Source organism: Cheilinus undulatus, linkage group 23 (assembly GCF_018320785.1).
Source record: "Cheilinus undulatus linkage group 23, ASM1832078v1, whole genome shotgun sequence".
Classification (NCBI taxonomy): Eukaryota; Metazoa; Chordata; class Actinopteri; order Labriformes; family Labridae; genus Cheilinus; species Cheilinus undulatus.
Genome location: NC_054887.1, coordinates 17971235 through 17983947, shown reverse-complemented (window position 1 = coordinate 17983947; position 12713 = coordinate 17971235).

Sequence of the window (12713 nt, the reverse complement as noted above, 5' to 3'; positions counted from 1 at the left end):
TTGAACAGCCCTAATTTATTAATTCAAGATTTTTTTTTTAAATTCAACTTTATTTGCGAACAAAGTCTGGCAGTTACATTCATGAAAAAACAACATTGCAAACATTGCAGACTAACTGACATTTTGTAAATAAAATAGAATAAATAATAAAGAATAAAGAATAGAATAAATAAATAGTTTCCCGTAAAGAGGTGATCATTTCAGGAAATATCCGCCTAAGCATGAAACCACTGGAAACGACTGAAAATGCTGTAGTGCATATGCCAAGCCTGTACGTGGCGCTGTGTTGCTGCCACAGAAATGCACCAAAAGAGAAGAAGAACATCACAGAAAAGTGACACAAACTTTCTTCTAGATGCCCTTCTGGTTGTTCTCCTTGTTGGATTTAAGAACATATGGTGTGTGCATTTTGCGGTGGGGGTAAAGGAGCATCAGATTTTTCTGTAAAAGCCATAACAAGCTCAGTAGCTTCTGCAGCACGAACACAACCGTGTAGTCCGCTATTATTGTTTTGGCCGGACCTGCACAGGTACCTTAAGGGAGCTACGCTGTGTGTGACATAATCATTTCTGAAAGATGCGAGTAGCCGTCCACATGGAGACGAAACGGTAGTCATTTATGGATTTATGCACTCTGGGACCCGTTTTCAAAAAGTATCATTTACAGTCACCCAAAACGCTGTTTCCGTGTGGATGAAACACTGATACAAAAAAAACTTTTGCGTATTCGCCTGAATTCTTCTCCGTATGGATGGGGCCTTAGAAGTAGTTACGTAAATGATGGCAGCTATAGATTCAATAGCTATAGCTGAAGCTAACATAGCTAAGCTAGCTATTTAGTTACTATTCCTATGTAAGCCAATGTAATTATGTTAATTGTAGCTTTAGTAATGTGAGCTTTAGCAAAGTGAGCTTTAGCTATGTCACCAAAGCTAGTATAGCTAGCTATGTAGATAACATACCTACAAAGCTATGGTAGCTATATAAGTTTTAGTTAACATAGCAAAAGCTAACATAGATAATGTAACTTTGTTAGCTCTAGCTATGTTAGCTAGCTACATAACCCATTTGGCTTATATTGTAAAAAAGCTCCATTAGCTTTAGTCTTTGCTACATTAGCTACATAACCTTCTTGGTTTATGTCATAAAGTAGCTCTGTCAGCTTCAGTCTTAGTCTATGTTAGCTACATACCCTGCTTAGCTGACATAGTAAAATAGCTCCATTAGATTTGGTCGCTTTGGAGAAAAGCGTCTGCTAAATGACATTGTAACATTGTAACATTGTAGCTACATTAGCTACATAGCCTTATTGGCTTATGAAGAAAAATAGCTCTGTCAGCTTTAGTCTTAGCTACGTTAGCTACATACCCTGCTTAGCTGACATAGTAAAATAGCTCCATTAGATTTAGTCTGCGCTACATTGGCTACATAGCCTTCTTGGCTTATGAAGAAAAATAGCTCTGTCAGCTTTAGTCTTGGCTATATTAGCCACATATCCTACTTGGCTTATGTAGATCAGTGTTTTTAAAAGTGGGGGTCCTGACTCCACGGGGGGGGGGGGGGGGGGTAAATGCAACAAATGTAAAGATCAATTAATCACATTTAATTGCTTAAAAAAAAAAAGTGCCTGACATATGTGGGTCCTTACCAGTGCAAATTTTTGGGAACCCCTAGTCCAGACAATAGGTGGATAATTACCGTAATATGACAAAATGAGCTTTAATTGAGCTGAAAAGGAGACACTAGAGTAAAGTTTCTGTCTTAATGTGTGAGTAACTCTGTGCTAAACTTTGACCACCTGCATTTTTGCACATTTCACAATTAAACTTCCAGATTTAGAACATGTCGCTTGCTGTGGCAGCATGAAATCACCCTTTGAAGCTTGTTTTCACACGCTGCTATTTCATCTGTGCTTCAGCCTCCTTTTGTGCGGCGTCAGTGTAACTATTGATAGACTGACAGCATGAGATGTGTGTCAGACGGATCTGATCCTCGCATTGCTTTCTGTTTATTGCCGCCAGCGTTGGCACGTTTGTTTGTTGGAGTTTCACACCAGGAAGATGGGCAGTAGCTCTCTGGCCGGAGGCTAATGCAACTCTGACTCACATCCATAAACCATACAAGCTGGGCAGCGTGCCCGCTGCTGCCTACTACAAAAGGTCTGCTCTGTGCCAAGCCTTTTAGCCATGCAAACATACAAACACATGCACACATGCTGACAAATGCACACAGCAGAGATGCAAGGAACGCGGAAATATATCCACACTCTAGGTGCCTGAATCTTGCTGACAATTTTCGTCATGATAAATTCATTTCCAGAACTGTGTGACTTCCCATCTCCGACAGAGATACGAGCTGTCATGGCAACAGAAGAAAACAGCGGTTGCAGCGCGAGGGGATGGTTTGTTTGGGACGAGCCACACCAGAGCAGAGAATTGAGATGCAGCAGAAGTCGGGGCTGAGAGAATTAGTCATGAGTGTGCGTCCAATTACCACTAGGAAGCTGACAACAGATATCAAAATAATGAACAAAACCAGCTCTCTGCACTGTGCTTAGGAGGACACAGAGCTGCACTAAATCTAATGTCCAACAGGAAAACATGACTCGAGATATTAATGTAGAATTGTGAGCCAATAACCTCAGAAAAATGTAGAATCTATTCAAGATAACTCAAATGGCCTATTAAGATAACAAAAGCTGCTTTAAATGTTTGCAAATTGAAGATTGGTGATGAAATGAGTGTATCATCAGCGTTAAAGTGTATTATATAGCGATATATGACATAAAACTATAATTATACTATAATTATATAGATTATCTAAGATGCAAGGCTGCTATTATGCTAATCACAGGCACACAGAAGCATTCTGACTGCATGATTAAAGGGTCATTGAGGTAGAATATGTCATGATTATGCTCAGGCAGATCGAAGAGATCCTGTCTGTCTACAACAAAAGACAACCCTTTGTGACTGTCTGACCTGCAGAGATCATTTACTATCGGGGGATTTTCAGGAACTACACAACCCCTTAAAGTCAAAGGGCAGCAGCTGTCCACACTTGCCTTTTGAACCCTCAGAGACAGAGATAGACGAACACTGAGCAGGGTCAAAAGAGGAGAAACCGCGCTGAGCAACTTTTTTGGGATACAGACATGTGTTTCCGCATGCATGTGTCTGTAAAATGTTGTAATCACCTTCACATCTCAACGCTGAGGAAGAATCTTTAAGAATCAGGTTGCATGAAGTCACACAGACCTTTCAAACATCCGTCTTGTTCTGAATACTCGCAGAGGGTTTGACTGAACTTGTTGAAGCAGCGTCTGCAGAGAATTTTAACTGTGCATATGTGATGATTCGCTCAAGGGGGAAACAAAAAAAGCTTCAGTAGTCCAGGAAAATATTAACACAGTGGTGTGTGTGTTCCTTCTCCTATTTATGCAAGAATCTAGTTATTTTCTATGATTTATCAGCTTTGTTACCTGCATGCTTGCACAGACTCCTGGCCTTGGTAGTCCAAACGTTTGGCTGCAAAGCACAAACAACAGCGAGGTTAAGCGTCTGACTTGTAAATCCAGGTGTTTCTGTGAAATGATACAGCTTGTTGGAGCAAAAAGTGCCAAGTTTACTTGACCTCCTCTAAGTAGAAGGGAAAAGTAAAATTGGACATTTATGGAGGTGAATACTCAAAATACATTACCGCTGAACAATGAATCTAGTGGAAGACGACCAAAAAGTCTAATTTTTGTACCTGAATTTAGCATGTTAATGAGCATAAAAAGTTTTGTCAATTCTGTTTACACACCCAGAAGGTTTGCTTTATGTCTGATCCTGTGTAAAACCATCCAGTTTATTTAAATAACAATAAGTTTAGATATAAAGGTTATGCTCAAGGAGTTGTCTGCAAGACTTATGACTGTGTCCTTTTTCTGCAAAGCTTCACCTAATCCAGGTTTAGTAAGTCAGATCACAGAGCAGCACCGTGAAGGACAGTACAGAGAGGATTCAGGCATGCAGAATAGTCCTGGAATCTAGAAGGTTACAATAAATACTAAAATACTACTTTTAGAATGTATTTACTCTGATTGGAAAAACTGTATGGCCATTAGATGTAGAATTGAAGAGTACTTTTTATGTTCATCCACACTATGCAATAAGAGTACATCTTCAGTGGCAACCTGCAATCACAATTTTCACTAGCCCACCTCTTGTGGAAACAACAGCCTATAGCCTAACCTAATAAGTATGCCTGCAAACTCAGTGTTAATGGGGGTGAATTAGCTGTACACTAAGAGGCTAGTGGTGCCTTTTTTAACCGCTTTTCTTCCTTCATTTTGTTATTAACATACTTTTAAAGAAAATTATTTAGCAAATACACTTTGTGTGGTACTGGCTGGACTGAAATGACAGCTTACAACATAATAGCCACTCACCAGCCACTTTATTAGGTACACCTTGCCAGTACTAGAGCTGTCTTAATTCTTTGTGGCATAGCTTGAACAAGGTGTTGGAAACATTCCTGTGGAGGCCATTGGGGTACAGTGAACTCATTGTGAATTAAGTCTGAGATGATTTGAGCTTTGCAACATGGTGCATTATCCTGTGGGAAGTAGCCATCAGAAGATGGGTACACTGTGGTCAAAAGGGGATAGACATGGTCAGCAACCATACTCAGGTAGGCTGTGGCGTTTAAACGATGCTCACTTGGTACTAAGGGGCCCAAAGTGTGCCAAGAAAATATCCCCCACACCATTACACCACCACCACCACCACCAGCAGCCTGAACTGTTGATCCAAGGAAGGATGGATCCATGCTTTTATGTTGTTTATACCAAATTCTGACTCTACCATCTGAATATTACAGCTGAAATCAAGATTCATCAGACCAGGCAACATTTTTCCAATCTTCTATTGTGGGAATTGTAGCCTCAGTTTCCTGTTCATAGCTAACAGGAGTGGCACCTAGTGTGGTCTGGTTTCTTGAGCCCATCTGCTTCAATGTTCCACATATTGTGCGTTCAGAGATAGTGTTCTGCATACCTTGGTTGTAAGGAGTGGTTATTTGAGTTACTGTTGCCTTTCTATCATCTTGAACTAGTCTGCCCATTCTCCTCTGACCTCTGGCAACAACAAAGCATTTTGGTTGCGTGAAAATCCCAGTAGATCAGCAGCTTCTGAAAAACTCAGACCAGCCTATCTTCAGCAAGTCGTCTTGACCACGTCTACATGCTTAAATGCATTGATGCTGCCATGTGATTGGCTAAATAGCTATTTGTGTTAACTAGCAATTGAACAGGTTGCCTAATAAAGTAGACAAGACACTTAACCCCTCCCACTGCGGCGTCGGTGGCATGTGAATAGGTATGGATGCATATGAATGGGATTCACTAATACAAATAGCCTTTCTCCACAGCCCCCTTTGCCATCAGTGTGTGAATATGAAGTGTATGGGTAAGTGTGAACTGTGGTGTCAAAGCACTCTGAGGAGTCAGATGACTAGAAAAGTACTACACAGGCTCAAGTCTATTTACCATTCACTTGGTTGATTGTTTACCACACATTTACACGCCCCTGACTTCAATCATCATATGAGCTCACATCTGAGGACTTCATGTGTTTAACAACACAGTAAATAAACCCCCTCCATCAGCCAGGAAGTGAACTCAATGGAATGTGTCTTCTTTTGTTGCACAATATTACATGTCGGCCACGGCTGAAAGATGACACACACACATACACCCACAAGCAGAGACAAGTTGGCTGTGTGTCTGCTGAGAGGAGGTCACTGGAGCTCCGCTGCAGAACTCAATGGAATGGAAAATGGCCGAGGGGGGCGGACTGGTGCTATGGAAGCTGCTGCCACATGCGCATTATACGAAAGTAAGTGTTTGCATAAAAATTCAGGAAAGTGGTTTTGCATATAAACATGACAGGAAACGGAGACGTGGCGTTGTAAATGTAGCTCAACAACACAGAAAATGAGGGTAGTATAATTCCTGGCATTATGTACGAGCTAGTCTGTGTTTTCGTTTGCTGCAGGTGGGTTTGCCATTTACTGACCTTTATAATGTTTGAATTTTATGGGAGCAGAGGCAGAGTTAAGGTAGGCAGACACAAAGAAAGTATCCATAAACCCTGACTTATTAAAAGTAAAACAGACGCACGGTAAATCAATGTGAAATTCATCAGAACTTGATTTTTCACATAACCTTTGTCCTTAAAATCCACCTCTGCCTCTATTCCCTCTTCTCTTACCTGAATTATTTACCCTTTGCAATGCCCCTCTATGGTCCAACTTTCTCAGTAGGACTAGGATGGCATTTTGTTCAGGGATGCTATAAAGACAAAATCTTAACTTAATTCGATGGGAAGTGGACTGTAGGCATATGAGGCAACAACTTTAGGGAAATGAGAGGCTGGGAAAAAAGAAGCAGCAATAACAGAGGAGGAAGAGAGGGTAATGAGGATAGCAGAGAGGCTGAAATGGAGCACGCCTGAGAAAAAGTGGCTGAAAGTAATGGTTACTGAATGACAGCATGAAATACAAAGACAGAAAAAGAAACATGAAAGAAAATGTTTCAGAAATGGGTTATTGCCAGCACATGGCACATCTTTGGAATAAAGGAGCTTTTTTGTGTATGTAAGAAAGAGTTTGAGGGACAGAGGTGACGGAGACAGCATGTGGAGGCAGACAGCATCTGCAGAAAGAGAGAAACACATTGGGAGTAGGAGGAGGAGAGAAAAAGGCGACAGTGCTTTAGAGATGATAGGATAGAAGAAATAGAGCCAGACGTGATAAAAAGGTCTATATAAACTGCTGTCATCACCTTCACGAGGGGCAACAACAAAGCAAAGGTCAAAACCCTTAAAAATCAAAGGAAAGATAAAATCGGTGTATGTTCACACACTCTTTTCTCACACACACTGTGTAATCCAACCTTTCTATAGAAATTTCACACAACTTTCTCGGTTTTCGTTGCCCAGATGTAGCTCTGCTCCCATGGGGTGGCTGTTCCCCAGCTCCTGGGTGAGGTCAGCCCACCCTGGAGGGGGCAGTATTGTTCCAGTGAGGGAACACGTCTGGGCATGTCCACCTGCCGACATCTCTCTTCACCTCAGCCACAGCCTGAGGGAGCAAGCCAAGCAGATGTGGGATTAGACCGAGAAAAAGCATGCATTTATATATTAAACTGTTTTATTCTTCTAAGATCTTCTTGTAGGTTTTTTGGGCAATATTCCTGTGCTTGCTCTGTGTTGCCAATTTTAAGGTAGCTCCAAGTACAGACAATAACATTTTGATTAAGGATGTTCCCAGGTGTCTGTTTTCCTATATGGCTCAACGCTCATTTAAATAGTGTTTAACAGACAAGTCCTAAAAGGAGAGCGCTTAAAAAAAGTCAAATTTACCACAGGGTCATTGTGTCAGATGTGAGCCAGATATGCCGTGTAGAGCCTGGCTAACATTAGCCAACCTTTGTTCCTCTTTGCAGATTAATGTCATGGTTAATTGTCACTTCAATGATTTGTTATACATGAGTTTACCCATCAACAGCCTACATATAACCTTATTCCCGTTTTCTGGTTCAAAAAGCTGTCATCGCAGGCTGTTCTGACGACATGCTAACCGCTAAGCTTCTAATGTTTACGTCCGGCTAAGTGCCAGGGAAAACTCACATGAACTGAAGCTACAGTGGCTACTAGGAGTGGGAGGCTTCATTACAGTCTTTTTTTGTTTGTTTGTTTAGTTTTCTTGCGCGAGCTAATTTGATATAAGAAATTAATGCTTAGCTGGCTAACCGCATCCCTAATTTTTATAATCTCTTTCGTACCTATCTAAAAAAAGATAAAAAATGTTGTAGTGTGGAACATTAGCATGCGCATTTTCCACAGAGAGGTGAAGCATAAACATCTAAAATGGATAACATATAAACATTGGTGTGGACAGATGATGAGCCAGGGTTGCTAACCCCCTAAATCCACATACTCCATCTGCACTGGGTTCCAGGTGCTCAGTGCTTTGCTCAGACTAACGACCTTGCACACTTTAAGTGTTCCTGGAGAAAAGCATAGTGCAGCCCTCAGCAGCTGGAGACTCAAGATCACAAGAGAACTACAAGTTCATACAGGAAGAGAATGTAAACAACAGATATCATGGCCTTTCTGGGGTTGGTTTGTGTTTCATTTATACATGATTCATGATTTTTTTGCTTCTACCCTGGGTGAGTACATTAGAAAGTTAAATGGTTTGTGTTTTCTACAAGGGATTTGTGGTTTCATGTAAAATTCTGTGGTTTTCTTCCTGAAAAGTTAACCTTTCTTCTTCAGTGGCACTGTAGCAGCTCTGTGACCCACTGACTGACTGGTGACCTCTTTCAAGAGTCTATGCAATGTGTTGTATTTTGAAGTTGACTGGGTGCTTTGCCTGGTTTTCCGGCTCTTTGGATCGATCTCTCTATGTGGATTGATGCATTATGGCAGCAGCCGATGCTGAAAATAGACCTAGAGTTTATCTCGAGTGGACTGGCACTTCTGGGACGTGCCTGAGTACATGCAGTGGAATTGCAAAGATTGACAAGGTGTGATTTGCTCTGCAGTGCCCTTTGCAGGTGGATTGTGGCACAGCTGGAGTATGTTGGAGCAAGTGACCCTCATCACAACATAAGAAGACTTGGAATAGCAAAATTTCATCATTATAGTCAACACAGTCATCATAGTCAACACTGGACTGTAGGACTGAACCTTTGACCTCCTGGTTGTGAGACAACAACTCTACCCACTGAGCCCCATCGATGCTGTAGTCAACCTTCTAGTGTTAGGCTTTTGACTGGAACTGTAATGTGTATATGTGTAAGAACCTGTTTTCAAAACTTCCCATTTTGGGCACCCTAACACTGTTGTCATGTAAATGGACAGCTAAAACACAACAGAGTTGTCATGTTAACATGGCCTACAGTTTGTTTAACGCCATTCTTTCAGTGCTTATGTTATTCTAGTTAAAGCCAAGCAAGACTAAGAATATTGTAAAACTAAAGGAGTAATGATACTTTCCACCATAGCTTTAGAAAGTTTAACAGTTCCATTGAGGTGGCGACCATGGGGCATGATAAATGCAGCTACCACCTTTAGAAACCACAGCACAGACTTAAATTAAACGTGTTATTTGGTCGCTGGTTAAACATAGAGCATTCTCAAGATAGAAAATATAAATTACTAAGGGTAAGTATGTGTTAGCTCTGTGAGACATCCTGCCTCCTCTCTGTATATTGATGAATGGCAAGATGCTTAGAATGCACTGTGTATTGATTATTGCAATTACGCACAATTACGGTTCTATTATTCGCACTGACTGTCTTTAATTACACAAGAGAGCGAGAGCTTGAGTGAGGGAGGAGCGAGACAGACAGAGAGAGAGACAGTGAGCGTGAGAGAGACAATGCAGATAGATAGATGAAGCAAGACACTGCACCCAACTAATTAAAACAGAAACTTTTTGTTTCAGCAAGTTGACAAGGAACGAATCTGGCAGGGAATTAATCTGTCCGTAGGGAACACACTGAGGAGCTATACACACATACGCACACACATTTATATAGGGAGGTGCATTGCAGAGTGTCGTTGCCATAGTTACGGAGTGTGGCGCCACATCATGCGGCAGAGTTAATGCAGAGGTGTGTGTTGTGTGTGTTTCTCTCTTATTTAAGCTTTCATTGTATTAGCAGCCAGACCTTTCATTACATCCTCAACAACAACAGAGAGAAGAGGTGGCAGAAATAAGACTAGTTCCTTTAAAATCCTTTTTCTTTTATAACAGCTTCCAAATTGAACTTTAGTGATAGTATAGGTAAAGTTTCCTTTGGTTGGTTATGGACAAGTGACAACATCCAATCATGAAAAATGAATGTGTGAGAAGACCCAGTTTCTTTAGGGTTCACTTGACTTATAAGAACTGCTCCAAAAGCTGAGGGATTGCCATAGGTCCCATGTCAAAATGCTTTTTCACTATAAGAAATGCACTCAATTAACTAAGGAGTGTGTGTTATAGTTATTCATTGGAGTCTTTTAGCTCATCTTTATTTCAGCTCTTTGATTGTGTCTGTATTGAATAAAAGTTTGTTTAAGAAAGCAGTTCCAATACGGTTACCTCCTCTTTGGGCTCCAATGCCTCTACAGAAACCAATGGGTGACATTGCTGAGACCAGGTCCATGTTCAATACAATCTAGGGGGTGGGACTTGAATTATATAGAATGAGTAGTATTCTCATACTTGTGTATAAAGACAAACAACGCCATCAAACTGTTTAATCAATGAGTTCAAAATGAACTTTTAGGTAAAAATACATGCATATCATCAGCATAGAGCATCAACAAATGTAAAAGAATAGTTCCTTTTTAAGCGTTAACGTATGTTTTCCGACATATTTAATAATCATATTATTACGCCTTAGACATTTACAAGAACTTAGCATTTTAATGTTGTGTCAGAGCTGACTTTGTCTAAAGACGTTTGTGTGAATAAATTGATCTGAAAAATGGTCGAGGATACAAAATATAAGTTGTACTTAAGTATCTAGTATCTTTAACTGTATGTAAGTAAATTACATGATAAAGCAGACTCTCCACTTCCGTGACAAAATCAAATAAAAACTGAAATGGAGGCATAAAGTTATATGTGCAAGGTGGAAAGGAGCATGTGTGGGTCAGTGCTGCAGTAATTCAGTCATGCTGCTCAAACATACTCTTTTTCCAACAAAGGTAAAGTACTCAAAACAGCAAGTTCAGCACAAATTCAACACACATTGGGCCTGTCTGGCCTAATCATTCCCTCTGTTCCTCTATCTGTCTTGGAAGCTGGAAAACCTGAACTGAAAAGTGCAGAAAAAGAATCACTGATGCATGCCTACTGAGAAATGCCACTTCTCAGTGTGAAGCCTTTTACGAATGTAGATAATTTGCATAAAGGATTTGTATGTTTTAAGTTTAAAATGAGCCGGTGTTTTCCTGCTCCTCCCTCACACTGTGTACTCCACATGTCTCTGAGTTTAAAGGTGCAGCTGTAACATATTATTGTACTTTCACAGACTATTTTCCAAGTCCATTCTCAGCCTCATAACCCTCCTTCTCTCCTCCCCATCTTTTCACAACCCCTTTTAAAGGAAAACCCACAATAAGTGAAACTAGCTATAACTGCTGGCCCTGTATTGTGTAACAAATCACTCTGGCTGTAAAGCAGGGGTGTAACTGAAAGCTGTTTAAATTACTGTGGCAGCTCATAAGGCTCAATGATAGCTCTGTCCACCTGGTCACAAGGCCTGGAGAAAGGAAAAGAGTAGGAACAGACAAGAAAGATGCTTGTTAAATTGGGTGGAAATGTACAGATTAAGCTCTATGTAATTTTAGCAGGTAAGATGCAGTCATTTGGGGGCATTTGCAGGATTTGTTGCTAATAGGAGGGCAAAAACGTGGTTGTGTCAGTGCTGTTTGTGTGTAATGTAGGATCTAGGTCAAGATTTCTGATGTGTCATTGCGTCTGTTTCTGAGTTTTTAATATAACCCAGAGGCAGCAGAAGAGACTTTTTTGGAGGATGAGCAGAGACATGCTTGGTCTTAGTGGGCAATAGTATGAAATGCTACAGCTTGAGGGAGTAGAGTTGAAGTTAAGTAAATCATAGTGTAGCATAGTACCAAACCTTATGTAACAGTTTAAACTGGAGCATAAACTTTAAGTCAGTTTGGTATGCCATGGAATAAGCATACTTGCAAAAGATGTAAATGACATCCATTGTGGAATATATGGAAGACCCAGTCACTGGTTAATCAGTATTCCTGGCTACCATTACACCATGAAGACAAAAGAACACCCAAAGCAACTCAGAGAAGAGGTTATTTGAAAAGTACAAGTCAGGGGATGGATACAAACAAAAAGTTCAGTTAAACCCATGATCAAGAACTGTTTTGCCACCCCAGCATCCCTATGGGGGGGGGGGGTTTCCAGGGTAGCTAAACAGAACCTGTCGCAAACAGAACAGGCAGAACTGTGAGCCTAAATTCTTGGGACAATGCTCTAGCTTGGACTGTTAAACAGAATCCATTTTGACTACAGCAAGACCAGGAGTGATTCTCATAAGCAGGGGGCTTGATAATACAGTAAGGTGTACGAGGGAGATAACTAGTAATGAAAACCTGGAGAATATTCTAGTAATTTCACATTTTCTTATCTTGGTTTACATCTTTTTATCTTACATTCCTGTACATCTCATATAACATTACCTTCATTTTCATGTATTTTTCATGTTACAAATGCTGTTTCTTGCTGTGTATGGCACTTTGAATTGCTTTATGTATGAACAGAGCTCTTTAAAAAAAACCTTAACCACACATTAGTATTGTATAGTACTGACACCAGACCTTAATTATAACATACACAAATTTGAATTGGTAAAGCACTGTTTAGAATAATATAGTGTTGGTTGAATCATGCAGTATTTCCAGGAATGATAAAGCAGTGTCTTGCTTTTGTCATTAAGTATTCTATGTTATGCATGCAATGTACATGTATGTATAGTGACTATAGTGTGTTCTAATATAATTTGGTTTTGTGCAGACAATTTGTCACTGTTAAGTATCATGTAGACTGAAACAGACTGAAGTTCCACCATACAGCACAGCAGATGATTGTTAAGTTTCTATATTGTATGGTATCATTTAAAAAAAATTA